This window comes from Pinus tabuliformis, chromosome 3_1 (assembly GCF_031772625.1).
Source record: "Pinus tabuliformis cultivar Carrire ecotype Pingquan chromosome 3_1, CPIR1, whole genome shotgun sequence".
Classification (NCBI taxonomy): Eukaryota; Viridiplantae; Streptophyta; class Pinopsida; order Pinales; family Pinaceae; genus Pinus; species Pinus tabuliformis.
Window position 1 is genome coordinate 859,529,858 of NC_142301.1, and position 17,934 is coordinate 859,547,791.

The 17,934-nt window shown below is 36.4% G+C and overlaps 1 pseudogene; it reads left to right on the forward strand.

The window, feature by feature from the left end:
• Window positions 1-1,856: 1,856 nt before the first annotated feature.
• LOC149190286 (pentatricopeptide repeat-containing protein At2g21090 pseudogene) lies at window positions 1,857-3,716 on the forward strand (annotated as a pseudogene).
• Window positions 3,717-17,934: the final 14,218 nt, after the last annotated feature.

Below are 17,934 nucleotides of genomic sequence, written 5' to 3' on the forward strand. Positions count from 1 at the left end.
AAGAACAACTTCTCCTCACCCACAAGGGTACCACACAAGTTTAAGCTGGGCAACAAAGTCTGGTTGCATCTATAGAAAGAACACCTTACAAGAGCCCATCAGAAGCTTCGACCACTCTGACATGGTCCTCACACCAGTACCAAGGCTGTGGGAAACAATGCTTTGGAGCATAACATTCCCCCATTCCTTCGCTTGCATCGAGTGTTCAATGTGGACCGCCCTCGACCATGCTTCCTACCATCACTGGACACATCAGAGATTGTAGAACAACTCACCAGGGACAAAGTTCAGCAGATGGAGTAACTCAACGCAATGGGGACCATTGCTTCCTAAGGGGGAGGAATGATCCAGGTGCATGTTGGTGGCCACCCACCTATCCCACTTGGACCCCCACAACTGTCTCTGTCAGTTTTTTAGTTTCATTATTTGTAGCATAATTGACTATTTTTAGCAGTTTTTTGGGTCCTGAACTTCTGAAGTCGTTTTGAGGCCCTAAACAATGTTTTTTTTTGGAAATCTGGGAGCAACATGGATCCATTGACCAATGTTTCTCTTTTCAAAGTTGTAGTGCTTAGATAGATCTTTCTAACGAGCTATTGTACGCATCAAACAGAGATCGGGTGCCAAAGTTACGACCCCAGGAAGTTGATGTACCAATTTACCCAAAACATGACCCACAATTTGGCGTTTCATCTCCTAGGGTTAAGTTTTTGGATGTTTAGGGTTTTCCATTGTTTCTCAACAATAAATAGGCTTTCGAGCCTCATTGTAACATAGTTCAGAGGCATGTAGCCACCACATCTCTTCTCAGAGATAAGCTACCATCGCCCTAGCTGGTTTATTTCCATTTCTGTTTGTAAGCATATTTCAGTATTTTACAATAATGAAATGAATTATTATTTTCGCCGCATCTCTGTATTTATGGTTATCTCTGTAATTTGTTGCGTTCCTGTTTAAATCCGGATCACCTTTCTACTTCTCACCTCTAAACCCAAGCACAAGTAGAGATAAACATGTGTTTAATTAAGCTTTAGGACAATAGTGGTTTCAAAATGAGCCATCAAAGATGCAATCACAAGTAATAGGCACAAAGTGTTCCTTTAAAAATAGAATTGAAAGAATTATTGAGAAAAATTTAAAATTACCCTTGAATTCACATGTAAACCACATTATTTTAGAGAACCAAAATAATCAAATACAATTAAATTGGATATTTGAAAACAAAACATCAACCTTTTAAAATCAAAAGATTTGTATATTTATATTTTATTTTGCATATTTACATAAATCTCCACTAACATACAATAAAATTTACTATCATTCACAAAATTTCACACCTACATGCCAATGGTAAACCTATATATTTCAACATACCATAAAATTAACTATCATTCACAAAATTTCACACTTGCATGCTAATAATAAACCTATATATTTCAACATACCATAAAATTAACTATCATTCACAAAATTTCACACCTACATGCATGATGCCATATATATTTTTCATGTTTATATTTTGAAGAAAGATAACACAGCGAAGGCATGCCACATTTAAGAAGCCTATATGTGAAATATATTCCCTTTTTCACAAAGATGAATAAACATTCTAATAGATTAGATTCTTTTTTCCTCTCATTTAGTGTGCAGGCTATTCCTATACAATGTTTTGCAGGCTGGGCTCTTCTTCCTCAGAGGAATGAGTGTGAATCGTGCTACCCTTGTGCTACGATTCACAAGGGCTTGCAGTGAATCGTCCGCAGATATTATAGTAGCCACGTGAGGCGCTGTATCCATACACTAAGATAACTTTGCTGTGATAAGTTTTATCGCCAATCTCACACGATGGTATGCCAATGGCACTGGTACAACTATTACGTAAGCAGACCAACAAGAACAAGTTATTAATTCCAAAATCTGAGCTTCGCTATCATTCTACCAAAGCTAACCTTACTTCAGAAACTCAAACAACCTTATGTGCCCAACCTCATGGCAATGGCGGCACCTCTGATGTTACTGAGGATTTCGCAAGAGTGTATGAACAGAGTCGATTGAAGGAGCGATTGGATACTTTACACCGCCAAGGCATCGGAACAAAACTCTCCAGCTATGCTTCTCTGTTAGAAGACTGCGTTCGCAGGAAAGCTCTGGCAGAAGGCAAACTAGTCCATGCCCACATGATAGAATCAGGATGTAAGCCGGATAAGTTCTTGGAAACCAAGCTTGTGATCATGTATACCAAGTGCGGGGTCATGTTGGATGCCCGCCGAGTTTTTGACGAAATGTCTGAAAAGAATGTAATCTCCTCGACTGCCATGATTGCAGGATACGCACAGAATGGAGAAATTGGTGAAGCCCACACAGTTTTCCAGAATATACCTGAACGAGATGTCGTAGCGTGGAATGCCATGATTACAGCTTATGCGCAGAATGGATTTTTTCAGGAAGCATTAGCGGTTTTTGGGCAAATGCAAGGAACAGGTACGTATCCAAGCTCTGTTACGTTTTCCTCTGTTCTTTCTGTGTGCTCCAACTTGGTAGCTCTGCAGCAAGGCAAGGAGGTCCATGGATACGTAATTAGAAGGGGGGTTCAGTGCAATGTTTCTATGGGAAATGCCCTTGTAGATATGTATGCCAAATGCGGATGTGTAAAGGATTCACGTCACGTGTTTGACAAAATGCCTGAACGAGATGTGGTCTCTTGGAATGCTATCGTGGGCGGATATGCACTAAACGGACATAGTGATGAGGCTCTGGAACTCTTTTGGGAAATGCCTGAGAGGAATTTGGTCTCGTGGAATGGACTTATTGCGGGGTTTATGCAGAGTGGGCATGTTGATTATGCTCTGAAGCTCTTTCGTGAAATGCCCGAGAAAAACGTTGTATCCTGGAATGCAATGCTAGCAGGACTTGTGCAGAATGCTTGCAGTGATAATGCCCTTATTCTCTTTCGACAAATGCGACAGAGAGGTGTAAAGGCAGATGCTGTTATGTTTGCCACTGTTCTTCCAGCATTTGCCGATTTAGCATCGTTACAACATGGCAAGGAGGTGCATGAAGATGTCCTTAGGAACGGATCTATATTCAATATCTGCGTGAGGAATGCCCTTGTAGACATGTACGCCAAATGTGGAAGCATAGAAGATGCACGGAAGGTGTTTGATGAAACCCCTGTCCGAAATGTGATTTCTTGGACTGCGATGATTGTAGGATATGCCATGCATGGGTATGGCAAGGAGGCCCTCCAAATCTTCGAACATATGCTGCACTCTGATTCAAAGCCAAATTCTGTCACTTTCATAGGTGTTCTGTCTGCATGCTGTCATGCAGGCCTCCTTGATGATGGATGGAAATACTTTCGTAATATGAGTAAAGACTATAAGATCACCCCTTCGTTGAAACACTATAGCTGTATGGTCGATCTTCTTGGCCGTGCTGGGCATCTTGATGAGGCAGAAGACTTTATCAATAAAATGCCTATAAATCCTGATGTTGACGTGTGGGCATCCCTCCTCAGTGCCTGCAGAATCCATAATCATAAAGATATAGGAGAACGTGTAGCAGAGCATCTTTTTGAATTGGATACTAAAACTTCTGCTCATTATGTACAATTGTCAAATATCTATGCAGAAGCTGGTATGTGGGATGATGTGGAAAATGTAAGAAAAATAATGAAGGACACGGATGAAAAAGATGCCTGGATGCAGCTGGATTGAGGTCAATAATAAGGTGTACACATTCCTCACCGGAGACAAATCATTTTCAGAAATGAAGGAAATTTATACAAACATGGACACAATCTCTGGGCTTTTGGCCGATGGAGGCAGGGCGTGTGCCTGATACAACTTTGTGTTGCATGTCATAGAGGAGGGATAGAAGGAAATTTTTCTCTAAGTGAGAAGTTGGCCATTATATTTGTACTTATGAAAGCATTCTTTGCAGCACCAATCCAAATTATCAATAAACTTTGATTGCCAAGTAACTGTCCCTTTGTCACCAAGTTCCTCTTGAAGATTGTTGCTCAAGAGATCATTATCAGGGATATAACGGTTTCCATCATTTCCAGGTCAGTCAATGGTCTTGTTGCCATTATTGATGACACTAACTGAAGCAATCTATAAACAAGGTGTTTCTAACAAGAAATTTAAAACCTGTGAAGCTTGCATTCCAATATTCTAAAATGTTTCTAGGGATTGCTTTCTCTCTTATAACGGACAGCGTTTCTTTATGTATTTGTCTTTCCTAGATTGAATGGACCATAATTTCAAACAATGCTGTAGCTCAAGTTTCGGATACATAGTTGGATGAGCTCCAAATTGTTGGGCATGGGTTTTTTAGCATACACATTGCTGTGTGCTGTATATATTCTCTATCTGACTGCATTCAGTTGCCTTCAAGACTATAGGATCTGGTGAGCCATTTTCTTCATGGTTTTATGTATTGTTCCACTTTACTTTATTAGCTGGTGATTCCGGTATTTTAGCATAAAAAAATTGAAGCTATTGATTTATTAATGCTTGCACAATTTAACTTTTGAGAGTTAATTATCTGAAGCTTTTTGCTGTTCTAGTATGTCTGCATCTTCATAAAATGATGGTTACAAATTTAGGAAACTTTACAAAGACGATGGATAGAGATATGGCTATCATCTTTCAGCCATTTAAGCGTAGAAATTCACTTGATGTTTATTGTTATATCTTGTTGCCATCGTCGTATAACTTTATGGTCATCAGTGAGGATGCTTATTTTAATGATTTTATTACATTTATTGTTAGATAAAGGCAAAAAATAATACATTAGTTGGATTTTCTATTAAGGAAAAGTAATTCCAGAATAAAATTATGGATGTTTCCTGTACATATTCCAGAACTACAACTAAGACAAGCCCTATGATGAAAGCACTATATGGTAAGTAGCGTTCAAAAAAGTTTCAACAACCATAATGTTGACAAGAATGTGTGGCAAGCAAGTCTCCATATATATTATAATTTATATATGATGGAAATCTGATCATATGAAATTTTTGGTGGGGATTATATATAAATATGCGATCTTGCAAATTTCTACAACTCAGTGGTCTCCAAAAACATATATATATTCTATGGAATATACATGGATTGCTTGGTAACCAAACTCAAGTAAGGAGTACATGTTTCCACAAGGCTTCATATTCACTTGCAAGAACTTACATATATATATTTTATAGAATATACTTTATAGAATATACATGGATTGCACTTAGGGTAAACCAGCTGGTTGTAGTTTTGGCAACCTAACATAGTGGGGACATTGAGTGAGGCTTAGTGATATTTATGTAGGCAGTCAACTTGGGAACTTGATCCTGTGACTTCTTATTTGTGATTCACAACACTCAATCACTAGAGCTAACCCACTGGGCTAACAATCTCAATATATGTAGAGCAGTTTGGATCGAAATGATATTGGAGGTAATCCTAGTTCAATTTAATCCCGCTGCAAACCATTATTTAGAAGTCTGAAAAATTTCTTCACCTTTAAAAAAAGTAGTTGATTATAAATTTATTCCTTTTATTTCTTGTGCCGAGAGACGCTTTCCAGCGCAATATGGTAGAGATGTTGTAATGTCCTCTCCTGTCTTGTCCTATCTTGTTTAATATTTTGACTTGGTCAAATTACATAAAAATAAAAATTAAAATAAAATAAAATTGTCAAAAGTAAAATAAAATAGTTAAAATAAAATAAAATAAGTCAAAAGTAAAGTAAAATAGTTAATTTTTGTGCTGAGAGGCACTAGCCATCCCAATATAAAAGAGATGTAACGTCACCTCCTGTTCTGAAATCAAAAATAATAAAAAAATTGCCATCCCAATATAAAAAAATGTAACGTCACCTCCTGTTCTGAAAAAAAAAATAATAAAAAAATTAAAATTAAAAAACTTAAAGTATTTAAGTATGTTATCCATATGAAATGTAATCTATATAAAGGAACCATGGTTTCACTCATGATATTGACCTATATTATCAATATGAAATGTAATCTATATTGACCTATATTATCAATATGAAATGTAATCTATGTAAAGGAACCATGGTATCACCCATGGTATTGACTAGCAGCATTAATGTAGAATATACTCTATTTAAATGAGAAAAGTTGTTTAAATTGGAGAAAGCATTACATGATAGAGACAAGAAGTTACAGCATCATCTTTTCGCGAGAAGGTTTTATCTACATCCATTGTATCGTTAAGAGCCCGGATTCTAAACTGGAAACATTTAGCTATCGGCTGTGTATACCTGCTCGAGGGTGTTTTTGCTGGATATGTACGAGGCCAAATAGGAAATAGTGGTGAATATTTAGCAAGCGAGAAATCCTATGAGTGGAAGTTCCATAGAAACCCTTGAACATCGAGGGTAAGTGAGACTTATGTTTTTCTTCTTTGCAAAAGTACGAGGTGGGATGATTGGATCTTCCTGGGCAGAAGAAAATCATGGAGAGCACTGTACCGACATGAGAAAGTGCCCTACCAGTGGAAGTTCCATAGAGACCGTTGGGCATCGATCGTAAGTGGGACTTTCCCTTGTCGTTCTTCTTAGCAGAAGTACGAGGTGGAATGACTGAATCTTTGGCCGAAAGAAAATCATGAAGAGCACTGTACTGACGTGATCATACCGACCTCCATGACGAGCAACACGATCACGGCGACGCATATTTACCGGGCTATCGAGTCATTAATACTCCGGGTAGTATATGTTTATTGCTGGATAATGTACTTGTTTCGATCCAACAGTGGTATATGTTTATTACTACATAATGTATTGTTTCGATCCAACAGTGGTATATGTTTATTACTACATAATGTATATGTTTCGATCCAACCATGAAAATATATTGGGGTAGTATATATTTATGATTGGATAATGTATTTGTATCAATCCAAACGGTGGTATATTCTTATAATGTATATGTTTCAATCCAACAATGACCCTATACTACCCCGTGTATTTATAGCTCAATAAACTTGGAAATATTGAATCACCTCCCCGACGAGCAACACTGCAGGGATGTGTGAACTAAAAAAATTCTATTTTACACTGCAGGGATCTGTGTAAAAAAATTCTATTCTGGAAACCATTTAGGGGGTTTTATTTTAGCATTGAAATTTCATAACAGAAACGTGTATTGGAGATCCCATCACAGCCTTATTTTTCTATAGTTCTCAATGGATGCCATTATGAACTCTGGAGCAAAAGGTAGATGTACATATATATGGGAATATCAGCAACCAATGTAGTCTAAGCTTGTGAGCATTCTCATAATTTTGGAGACGCCAAGGAGAACCGCTATGCTTGAATATGATTTCAACCGTTGAACAGAGGTTTAATTCATTTTTCGTTAACGATTTAATCATTTTTAAAAGTTTCTGAGATGTGAACAGAAATGTTAAATGACATGGATTTATTATAATTCAATTAATAAGAATCAATTACATAATCTTTGAGCTTTTTTTTAGATTAAACCATGTTTGAGGTTTTTAAAATATTTTATTATGATTTTTTATCTAATTGGACATGTGTTTATTGTAAAAAATATAAAATTAAAAAATAGTATATCATTAAAAAAAATATATTTGAAAATATTTTATTAAATAAAAATATTTAATAAAAAACAAATTATTATGTATTTGATGTAAAAAGTGATGTTTTACATATCATTTTAGATTTATCTTAATCCTGGATCTATTAAGTGTGGAGAGGGATTAAATCTATTTTCATTCTAAAAAAGGTTTATACCTCAAGGGATTTGATCCTTCTTGGTAGACCCAAAATTAAAATGGATCTAGGCTGGTGATATTGATGTTGAGGAGGATCATTAACATTCCATGTATGAATAATGGTCATTTTTCACAATGTCTTTAAATAAGATGAGTTTTTTTGTTGGTTTTTTCTTATTCCATGCTTAACTTTGTTAGGTTAATAGAAGTCTGATGTCTCACTATGGTTCACCTCCTGTTTAAGCCTAGTACATTGACCAGGGAGATATAAAGCTTTATGACTCAAACTTACCTAAATGTAACATGTATTTGATATCTAATGCAACATGAATATTTTAAACTACTAGTTAAAATATTCCTACATGCTAATTTGTGAGCCATCATAAGAAAGCCATGAGAAACACCAAATACCATTCTTTTGTCTCATAGTTACTTTAACAGGGAAATTGCCTTTTTGAAACATTTTTTCACTGTGTTAGGGGAAGCCAATGTAAAACAATGGTTTTCGTGTTTCATAAATGAAGATGCGAATGCAAAATGATGGTTTTCATGTTTCATAGATGAAGATACCAATGCAAAACAATAGGTTTCATGTTTTAATAATGAAGATACTTTAAAAGAAAGCAAAGAGAAAATAGATTAATTAAGATTTACTTGACAGAAAATTTTAAGGGCTAAATTTCACAACTATATTAATTTCCCATTAATTTTTGGAAAGACTATTTACCAATTTCCATTTTTCCTAAAATGATTCACTTAAATTTTTATAGCATAAAATTATTTTAGTTGAAACAACCCCAAAATTTTCTTTAAAAAGCAACAAAATTTTCTAGTTGTATAAAATAATTAGAAATTTGAATGTTTTTCCAAAATGTCAAATACCCAATACTTGGGATTATTGTATTGAAAATATTATTGTAAATTTTTAATCTAGGAGAAAATGAAGAGTCATTGGTGAATAAGAACAACAATTTGACATGAGGGAATATGAAACCGAAGGTCCCATTTGTATATATATTTGGCTTACTAAAGCACAATTTTTTAAACTACATGGAGTTATTTGATCCTAGTCTATCAATGGTATCAAAGAAAAGTTGATGTTTTTGATAACTCTATGATATCCTACACCTGCCCATCTTGCATGGCAATTGAGTTGTGAACTAAGCCCATTTCTTTTATCTTTTGGCATAGTTGATTGTGGCGATGTACCACCCAAGTTCATTGGAATGTATTGCAATTTCTTGGAGGAGGCTTTCACAACAACATTATGTTGTCAGCGGGCCATGCCACAACAATGTAGTCCTTCCACAATTTCTGTTAGCACCAAAAAGTCGATGATCTCCTTAGCATTTGATCAAAACCCTAAACCTAATATAATATGATTGTTGGCATATTTTTCACCATCTAGTCAATTTTGATCATTGATCAAAATCATGTGGTTGATTCTTCCCTCTTCAGAAGGCACATAGTATCTCTAATGGGATGAGCTATCTTCTTCTCAAAAGCCTTGTCATGTTCTGCAATTTTCTCCACCAAAGAGTCAAAATCAAGGGACTTCAGTTGTTCACCAGCTTGAAGTGATTCAAGATGGGGAGAATATGTGGGGTAGAGAGCCTTGATGAAGGTTGTGAGAGCAATGCCTATCTTCACATCAATAGCACAAAAATCATGTATGCTAGCTTTAATTTAAGATGTTAAAGCCATGGGATCATTATCCTTGATTTTTAAATTGAAGAGCTTCATCAACAACTGGATTAGCTCCAATTATGAATGTGAATCATACAAGTATTTCAATTTCTTTAACACACTCTAAGGATTTTTGGTATGTCTAATTTAACGACTCACCTCTTCACTTAGAGAAGCAACAATTAAGACGTAATATTTCTTGTTTTTTATTTATTCATATGGTAAGTTATATATTTATTGTTGGTTAGATGATTATTTTAAAGTAGAAGGTAGTAAGAGAGGATGCATAAAGAAAAACTTTAGAGACAAGAGGGCTAGGCACAATCAATGTGAGAGATTTGATTTCACTATGTTCATTGTGGAAAGAATGGATATGAAGTAAAGACATGTAGAATACCATGGGAGAATATCAAAGGCAAGTAGGAACAAAAGGAAGACATAGGTAAAGCTCTCAATTCCACTCATTTTGTTGTTGTTCACTGTAATATTTACATAAACAAAGATTTGTTCAAAGCTTCATTTGATTCTTGGAGAGATGCTTGGTTGCTTGGCGCTCATGCTACTTTCCACATGACATTCCATAGATTTTTTTTTGAGGAATTGAATGACAATGTAGAGAGTGTAGCGTACTTTGAAAATAGATCTAGTCTCAAACCTGTATGAATTGGTACTATCAAATTCAAATTGTCTGAGTTCCCATATTTGTTTCTCTTGATGTTCTTTATCTTCTTGAGTTGTGTAGGAACTTGTTGTATCTTGTACACATTCGACAATTTGGCCATTCCCTTCACATGTTTGATGGAAAAGTTGAAATAAGGAGGTCTTTCAACAACATGATCATCATGATAGGATGGGAGGATGATAGATTGTTGGATTTGAAAGGAACATTTGTTGAGCTACATAATTCTACAAATCTTTCTCATTATGATGGAATTACATTATCTTCTAGTTTTTTGTGGCATGTTAAATGTAGGTGCATCAATTATGATAGCCTCCATATGTTGAAGAAAAAAGTTGTTTATGGTTTTCCTACTATTCCAAGGAATTTGAAGTGATGTGAGTTTTTATCTTGGGAAACACAAGAAGCAATCATGATTCCATTTTGTGAGCAAGTAAAAAGCTAGAACTGATATATTTTGATTCGTGTGGCCCCACGCTTGGTCCATTTGTTCTTGGTAATAAATATATCACGAGTTTTATTGATGACTACGCTAAGATGTAACGTGGCCTCCCACCCCCTTGGAGTTCCCTAAGCATAGTGGGAGGTGTTACTTTAATCTAACCCAACCTCCATAGTTCCTCATGGAAATGGGGTTACAAAATTTCCTTCTTTCCTAAAGTTGGCAGAATCAACTTTGGACAACACCATCACATTCAACTCGTTAAGAGCTTTTCAATGATATTAATTTTACTCCGATCCAACTCCTGGATAAAAAATTATGGTCATTTGAAATTGAGCCTCTTAACCCCTTGCAACATCATCAAGGCACCTGCTACGTGGTACCCACATGAGACTTCCACCTCAGGGAGGTCCACCATGGCATTGTCACAACATAGTGCCACTGTGCCATTGTGCCACACCCAACTGCTAAGAGTGTTCTACTCTTGGCCTTCTATGACACGATAAACATTTTTAATGTCATGTGACAGAATTATTCTCCATCACATGGCTTCCATCTTCTCCACAGTCTTTGTCATCCACGCCTCAACGACAAAATGCAACACACAAACCCTCTAGGGACCTGTGCTCTGTGGTAATGTGGCTTCAAGCCACAACTACTTTCTCGTTGGCACCACATAGCGCCCCTACACTAGGTGGCACCACTAATCACCTCCACGTGTCACCTTGCTATGTATCACACCATCATCCAAGACCTTAAGTGGTATCTAGTAGTATCACCTTCCTATGTGGCATCTTGCCTACATGGCATATTGCCACCTCAACCTAGTCGAGGGCCCTACAGGGTCCCAACCCTTCATGTAATTCAATGATTTCCCATTATAAGGTTTTGTGGTCGACTGGCGAGCCTCTATATAAATCAGTGCATCTCCATCTGTTCTAGAACACATAGTCTCTGTTCCCCGGGATGTCCCCTTCTCCCGTCCTTTGGACATACATATGTTTGTTCCTCGATGGAAAGACCTATCTCCTTTTCTTAGGACATACATATTTTTGCTTGTTGACAGGGATAAATTCTCGACATGCCTTGCGTCGTTAGTTATTAGTGACATCCACCAAGACCCATGCGAACCCTCTATTACACCTCTGTAGCGCAACGATGGATTTGGTGGAAAGTGATTGGTACTTTCCATCCCACACCTCTTGTACACTATGCCTCCTTTCACAAACACTACTTGGCCATCCCGATGTAGCAAAACATGAATATTTCATGACATAAGATGGGGAATTTTCAGTCTCATGCTCCTTTTATCTTTGTGCCCTTGGCCATTCACGATTCCCTTTACATGTTAAGCTCTTTTTCCTAAGCTCAAGCATGCTGCCTTAGACTTAGAAACATAATAATTTCCGGGACCACACCCAATCTCCCTTGAGGACCAACCAACATTGGCTAACACTGCTTTGCATGTTAAACTCAATAACAACACACTACACCTCAACTAGGTGCAACACAATGCCATCAACTTGATGACAAACATACAATGCGGTATAAAAGAAATCAACATATGAAAACCAACAAATAACCTTGGCCATGCCAACAATAAGATTCGCACATTATAAATAAAATTTGTAACCCAGAGCAATATCAACAATCAAACCATGAGAACATTCACAATTACATCTCATTGAGAGATACCAGGAATAACACCATTCCTACATAAACAATGTTGATACAACCATTGTTATTATCCATAACAACATCATTTCACATTCATAATGCAACAAAATACAATCGAGTACACTTATTAGTATAGCTTAATGATTGGAAACTAAGGGATGGACTTGAACTCTCCATCCAACCATAGGCTAACTTCACTGCGATCTTTCTTGCAACTGACCACCTTTGAGCCGAATTTAGAGTATTAAGAGTAAGTGCTCAAGGGAATTAAAATCGATTCTAATCAATAGATCACTTAGGAATCCAAGGCACATTGATGTCCATATGCTAATCACGCAGATATCAGTAACACATAGAGCTTTCCCTCTACAAACTAGGGATCTAGAGTACACTATGTTCAACCTGCTCCTCCTCACAAGATTCCGGAAGTCACAATTTCTCCACCTGTTTTTTTTCAATAATGATTTCCCTCTACAAACCAGGGGTCCAAAGTACATTGTGTTCCACTTGCTCTACCTCACGGGATTATAGAAGACATAATGTCTCCAACTATTTTCTTTTTTTTTCAACCGCGTTTCCCAACATGCTCCTGTTTTAGTGCCAATGCTCATCCCAATGTTCTCCTTCTATTCCCCAAGTTTAGTTGAAAATTCCTATTTTCCTGACCCACCATACAACACCCACAACACACTACCTGTTTCTGTGAATTTTCCTGAAATTACACCATGCTTGATCCCTATGTGTCATGCACTCTCCTTCACATATCACCGTGTTGCCTCCCCACTCATGTGAATGAATGAATGTCTCCTCCATTTTTGTCGGCTTCTCCTTTTTCCCCCACTGAGCCCCTCATGGCCCTTGCATGTTGAGCACACAACGGAACCAAAAAGGAAAGATAAAGGAGGTATGGGCTTGTCCTTTATTCAGGAAACCCATACTCCATCTCCTTGCTTGCCATGCAAGCCATTAAAACCTAATGAAAATGTTGATGGCCATTAAATGAACAACCTTGACTTAATCGAATTCCCAAGCAACTCCTCCTCAAAACTCTAAATCATTGTCCACTTCTCATAGCCAGTCATTGTGTTTACATTTCCACAATATTTACATGAATAAAAATTCACAAGAAGAATTACAATAGGAGTAGTAAAAAGGGCTATCACAAACCCCATCGCCTTAGAGGAACACCGTCCTCAGTGTTCTATACCCAAACACAATTTCAACCATGCTCTATTTTGAGTAGAAAGTTTCATAGTGCTCTTTATCAAACATCAAAATCAACAATATTCTATATTGAATACAAGGTTCACAATAAGGTTTATATCAACATTGATAAAATCATTGATTTTTCGGTGATGTTTCGAAAAATCACGATTTTTTCAACCAGTCGATTTTTTAGGTAGAAAAATTCATTATTTTTCCTTTGACTGTTTTTTCTATTTTTTTTCCCAATTTTTCTTTTTTGTTTTTTGTTTTTGCCTTTGTTTGTTTTTTTTTTCCTGATTTTTCCCAAATTTTCATTTTTTTTTTGAAAAAATGAATGTATTTTGTATTTTTTAATATGTGCCATGGTTTGCTAATTTTTTCCAATTTTTTTGCCAACATTTTCGAGAAGATGTTTTTTGGACCCTTACCGATTTTTTCAACATTGATTTATATACATAGTTCCTTACATTCATTTACATTTATATTTACATTTTCTTAACTAACGAACAAAAATGGGCATGATACCCTCATCTGTTCATCCATCTCTTGAGTGGCTTAATCTAGTCCAAAGTGCCTCCATTGCACCTTGATCTACGCAATTACTGGATTATAGAGTGTGATCCTTCTTCGATCCAAACTCCATAGTGCCTCTGGCTAGAATTCTCCCCCATATTCCACCTGTACCATAGACCAATCAATAACATGATTAACATCATGTACATACCTTTTAAGTAAAGATATATGGAAAACATCATGAGTCTTCACTGCGGGAGGTAAGGCCAATTTGTAGGCCACTGGCCCAACTCTTTCTAAAATCTAAAATGCCACACAAAACCATGGTGCCAACTTGGCACAAGACCCAATCCTTAAGGAACTTTTCCTTGGTTTGATGCAGAGGTAAACATGCTCCACCACTTGGAATTCCTTGTGCATTCTCTCCTTATCCGCATCGCTCTTCTGCTTGTCCTAAGCTATCTTCAATTGTTATCTGATAGAAATTACTTCATGTTCTATTTCCTTCTGTGTACCTGGATCGATATGCACTCTATTCACTAGATCATTCCAACTGATAGGTGTGTTGCATTTCTTGCCATAAAGAGCCTTGAATGGAATCATTCTCAATGATAACTAGTAGCCATTTTTATAGGAAATTTATACCAAAAGTAGAAATTCTTCCCACCTCTATGGTTGATGCATGACATACATTCTCAACTGGTATCCAACACTCTATTAACTCTTTTACTCCATCCATCTTTCTGAGGATGGTACGATGTGTTGAAGGCTAGCTCTGTCCTAGAACCTGCAAACAACACCATCAAAAACTTAGAGGTGAACTTAACATCCCTATCCAAGATGATCCTCTTGGATACATCGTGCAATATCACTATTTCCTTTGTGAAAATCCAAGCAATGTCGCTCACTTGGTGAGTATATTTAATGGCTACAAAGTGGACTACCTTGCTCAACTTGTCTACTACCACCATTATGGCATCATGCCACCTAGCTGTCCTCGACAACCCAGTGATGAATTCCATTGAAATGACTTCCCACTTCCATTATGGAATGGGGATTCACTATATAAATCCTGCTGGATGTCTACACTCCACCTTCCTTTCCTAGCACTCTAAGCATTTTGAAATATATTTGGCCGCATACCTTTTCATTCCTGGCCAACAATACAACTTTTTCATAGCTATCATCAGTTTTTGATAACCTTGATGACCAAAATATGTTATTTTATGAAATTCATTAGAAATGTGTTTCTTCAAGTTGCCCATGCAAGGAGTATACTACCTGCCTTTGAACTTTATAAATCCATCCTCGGTGAATGATAAGTTCTTACTCATCGTTCCTTCTGGCTCTTGTTGCAAGCATTCTTTGATTTGTTAATAATGCTCGTTTTGATGTATTGTCTCCTTGATCTTGTCTGTATGTCAACTTCACAAGAACTTACAACTGCCACATGAGCTACTTGTAGCCTTCTGTTGAGTGCATCAACTACCTTGTTTTCTGTCAGGTCCCTATAATACTAGTGTATCCCCTTTATTGTTATTGTTGTGCCCATGTTGCCCCCATATTGTTATTGTTGTACCCTATAGAAGCCCAATATTGTTATTATTGTGTCCTTACATTATTATTGTTATGTAGGCTCTGATTATATTGTGACCCCTTAGACTCTTATATATACAAAGGAGGTCTTTTAATTTGTATCATCCAAGAATTTTTCATTTATGTAATGTAAATAAAGTTTCCCCCTTAGAGAGGATAAATTTTAAGTCATCGATATATATTTTTTGTGAGCTGGTTGCATAACATTTGGTATCATAGCTTTGGATTCTAAGGTTTTGCGTCTTCAAATAGGTCATCTTGGAATTTTCGCTATAACTTTTTTTCTACGAGGCGTCAAAAGATGAAATTTTTACCACGTGGAGCCTAAATCTGGGTGAACATAATGTAAAAATTTTACAGCATGGTTCGCTATATTTTCAGAGATATGATATGAGGAAGTTAAGGTTTTTGTAGGCTCCAGAATTCAATCTCAAACAGGGCGACCTAGGGAAAATCGTCATAACTTTCGTTTCAGGCATCAAATTTGAATTATGTATAAAGTGGCTGAAAGTGCATGAACTATAGTTCTTCATGTATCAATTTATGGCCAAAGGTTGAAATAGTGACACATGGCATCTCGTACAACTTCAATATATTGAACCAGTCCATAATCAGGTCATTGTGGAAGATTTGGCATAACTCTTTCTGGAAGAATCCAATCTTGATTAGAATTGTGGGGTTGGAAATAAGAATTAGAGAGCTACTACAGGAAGAAATTTCAGAACTTGACGATTCAAAATTACAGAATTACAACCGTTTCAACATTGAGCTCCTAAAAGCATGAAAAATGTGTGTATTTTTTTTAAATATTGCATAAATTTTGTTTGGAAAATTAGTTTGAAGTGATTCCAAGGGAATATTGAAGCACAAATATCAATATTGGGTTCTAAAATGCCTCATAAGCAAAAGAATTCTACACCCATTAAGCCCTCAGAAAGCTCTACTATGACACATGAAGGGGAAGAATTACAACATGATATATCAAAATTATGGGACCAAGTGAAACAAATTTTGCTCTCACAAAGAGAAACCAACAATGAACTAAAATGTGACATGGATGGTTTAAAAGGTGACATGGATGCTTGAAAAGGTGACATGAATGGTTTAAAAGTAGACATGGAAGGTTTGAAAAAGTTGTTGCAAGAAAGGCTTCCCATTGGTGACAAGGTAATCCATGAAAATCATGATGAGGACAAAAGGAATATGAATTATGATTTTAGAGACTCCAATGTGAAATTTAAGAACTACCACATTCCAAAGATAGATATGAGGAATTTTGATGGCAAGGATCCGGTAACATGGATACTACATATAGAGAAATATTTTGATCTACAGGATGTGCAACCCTCACAAAAGGTACATTTTGCATTTTTATATTTAGAACCCAATCAGTTTGTATGATATAGATGGCTTTTTTCTCGTAAACCGCTTGTCACGTGGTCAATTTTTATAGAGGAAATGCTAGCACATTATAAAGATACAAAGAACAACACCTTCTTTAGCCAATTAATAAATCTCAAACAAAAGGGTTCAATGGCGAAGCACATTAAAGACATAAATAAATTGAATATTAGGGTAATTGATATTCCAGAGGAGCATAAAATTGATGTCTTCATAGGGACTTTAAAATATAACATCCAACATGAGGTTCGCCTTTGGGAACCTGATTCATTGGAGAAGGCATTCAGGGTGGAAAGAACATTTGAAAGCAAAATTATAGCAACAAGAAAGTCTACCACTCACAACTATAAAGATGGAAATGTTGTTTCTCCTAGTCTTCCACAACCTATAATGTTGACACCACAATAATTGGAGGAAAAAAGAGCAAAAGGGTTTTGTTATAGTTGCAATAGAAAATACACTAAAGGTCATAAGTGTGTTGAGAAGAAATTATTATACATAAATTGTGAAAAGCAGGAAGAAAAGGAACAAGAAACATCAAAAGAGGAGGATATACACTAGGAACCAACCTCAAAGAAAGAAAAAATGAATCTGACCATATCTTGTAATGCATTGGTAGGAATTACCACTCCTTAAACTCTCAAGATAGAATGATATATCAAGAAGAAAAAGGTAATAATGTTGATTGATTCGAGTAGTACCCATAATTTTATTTATTGTAAGATAGCCAAAGAATTGAATTTCTTCTTATATCCAGCACCACAGTGTCAAGTGATGGTTGCAAATGGAGGAACTATAAATTTATATGGAAAGTGCCATAATATCAAGCTAACCATGGTGGCATATGTATTGAATATTCCAATGCTTTCCATTCCAATGGTTGGTGTTGATGTTGTACTAGGAGTCCAAGGGCTACAATCTTTGGGGACGATAACTTTCAATTTTCAAGAACTTTTCTTGAATTTTTTTTTGGGAAGGGA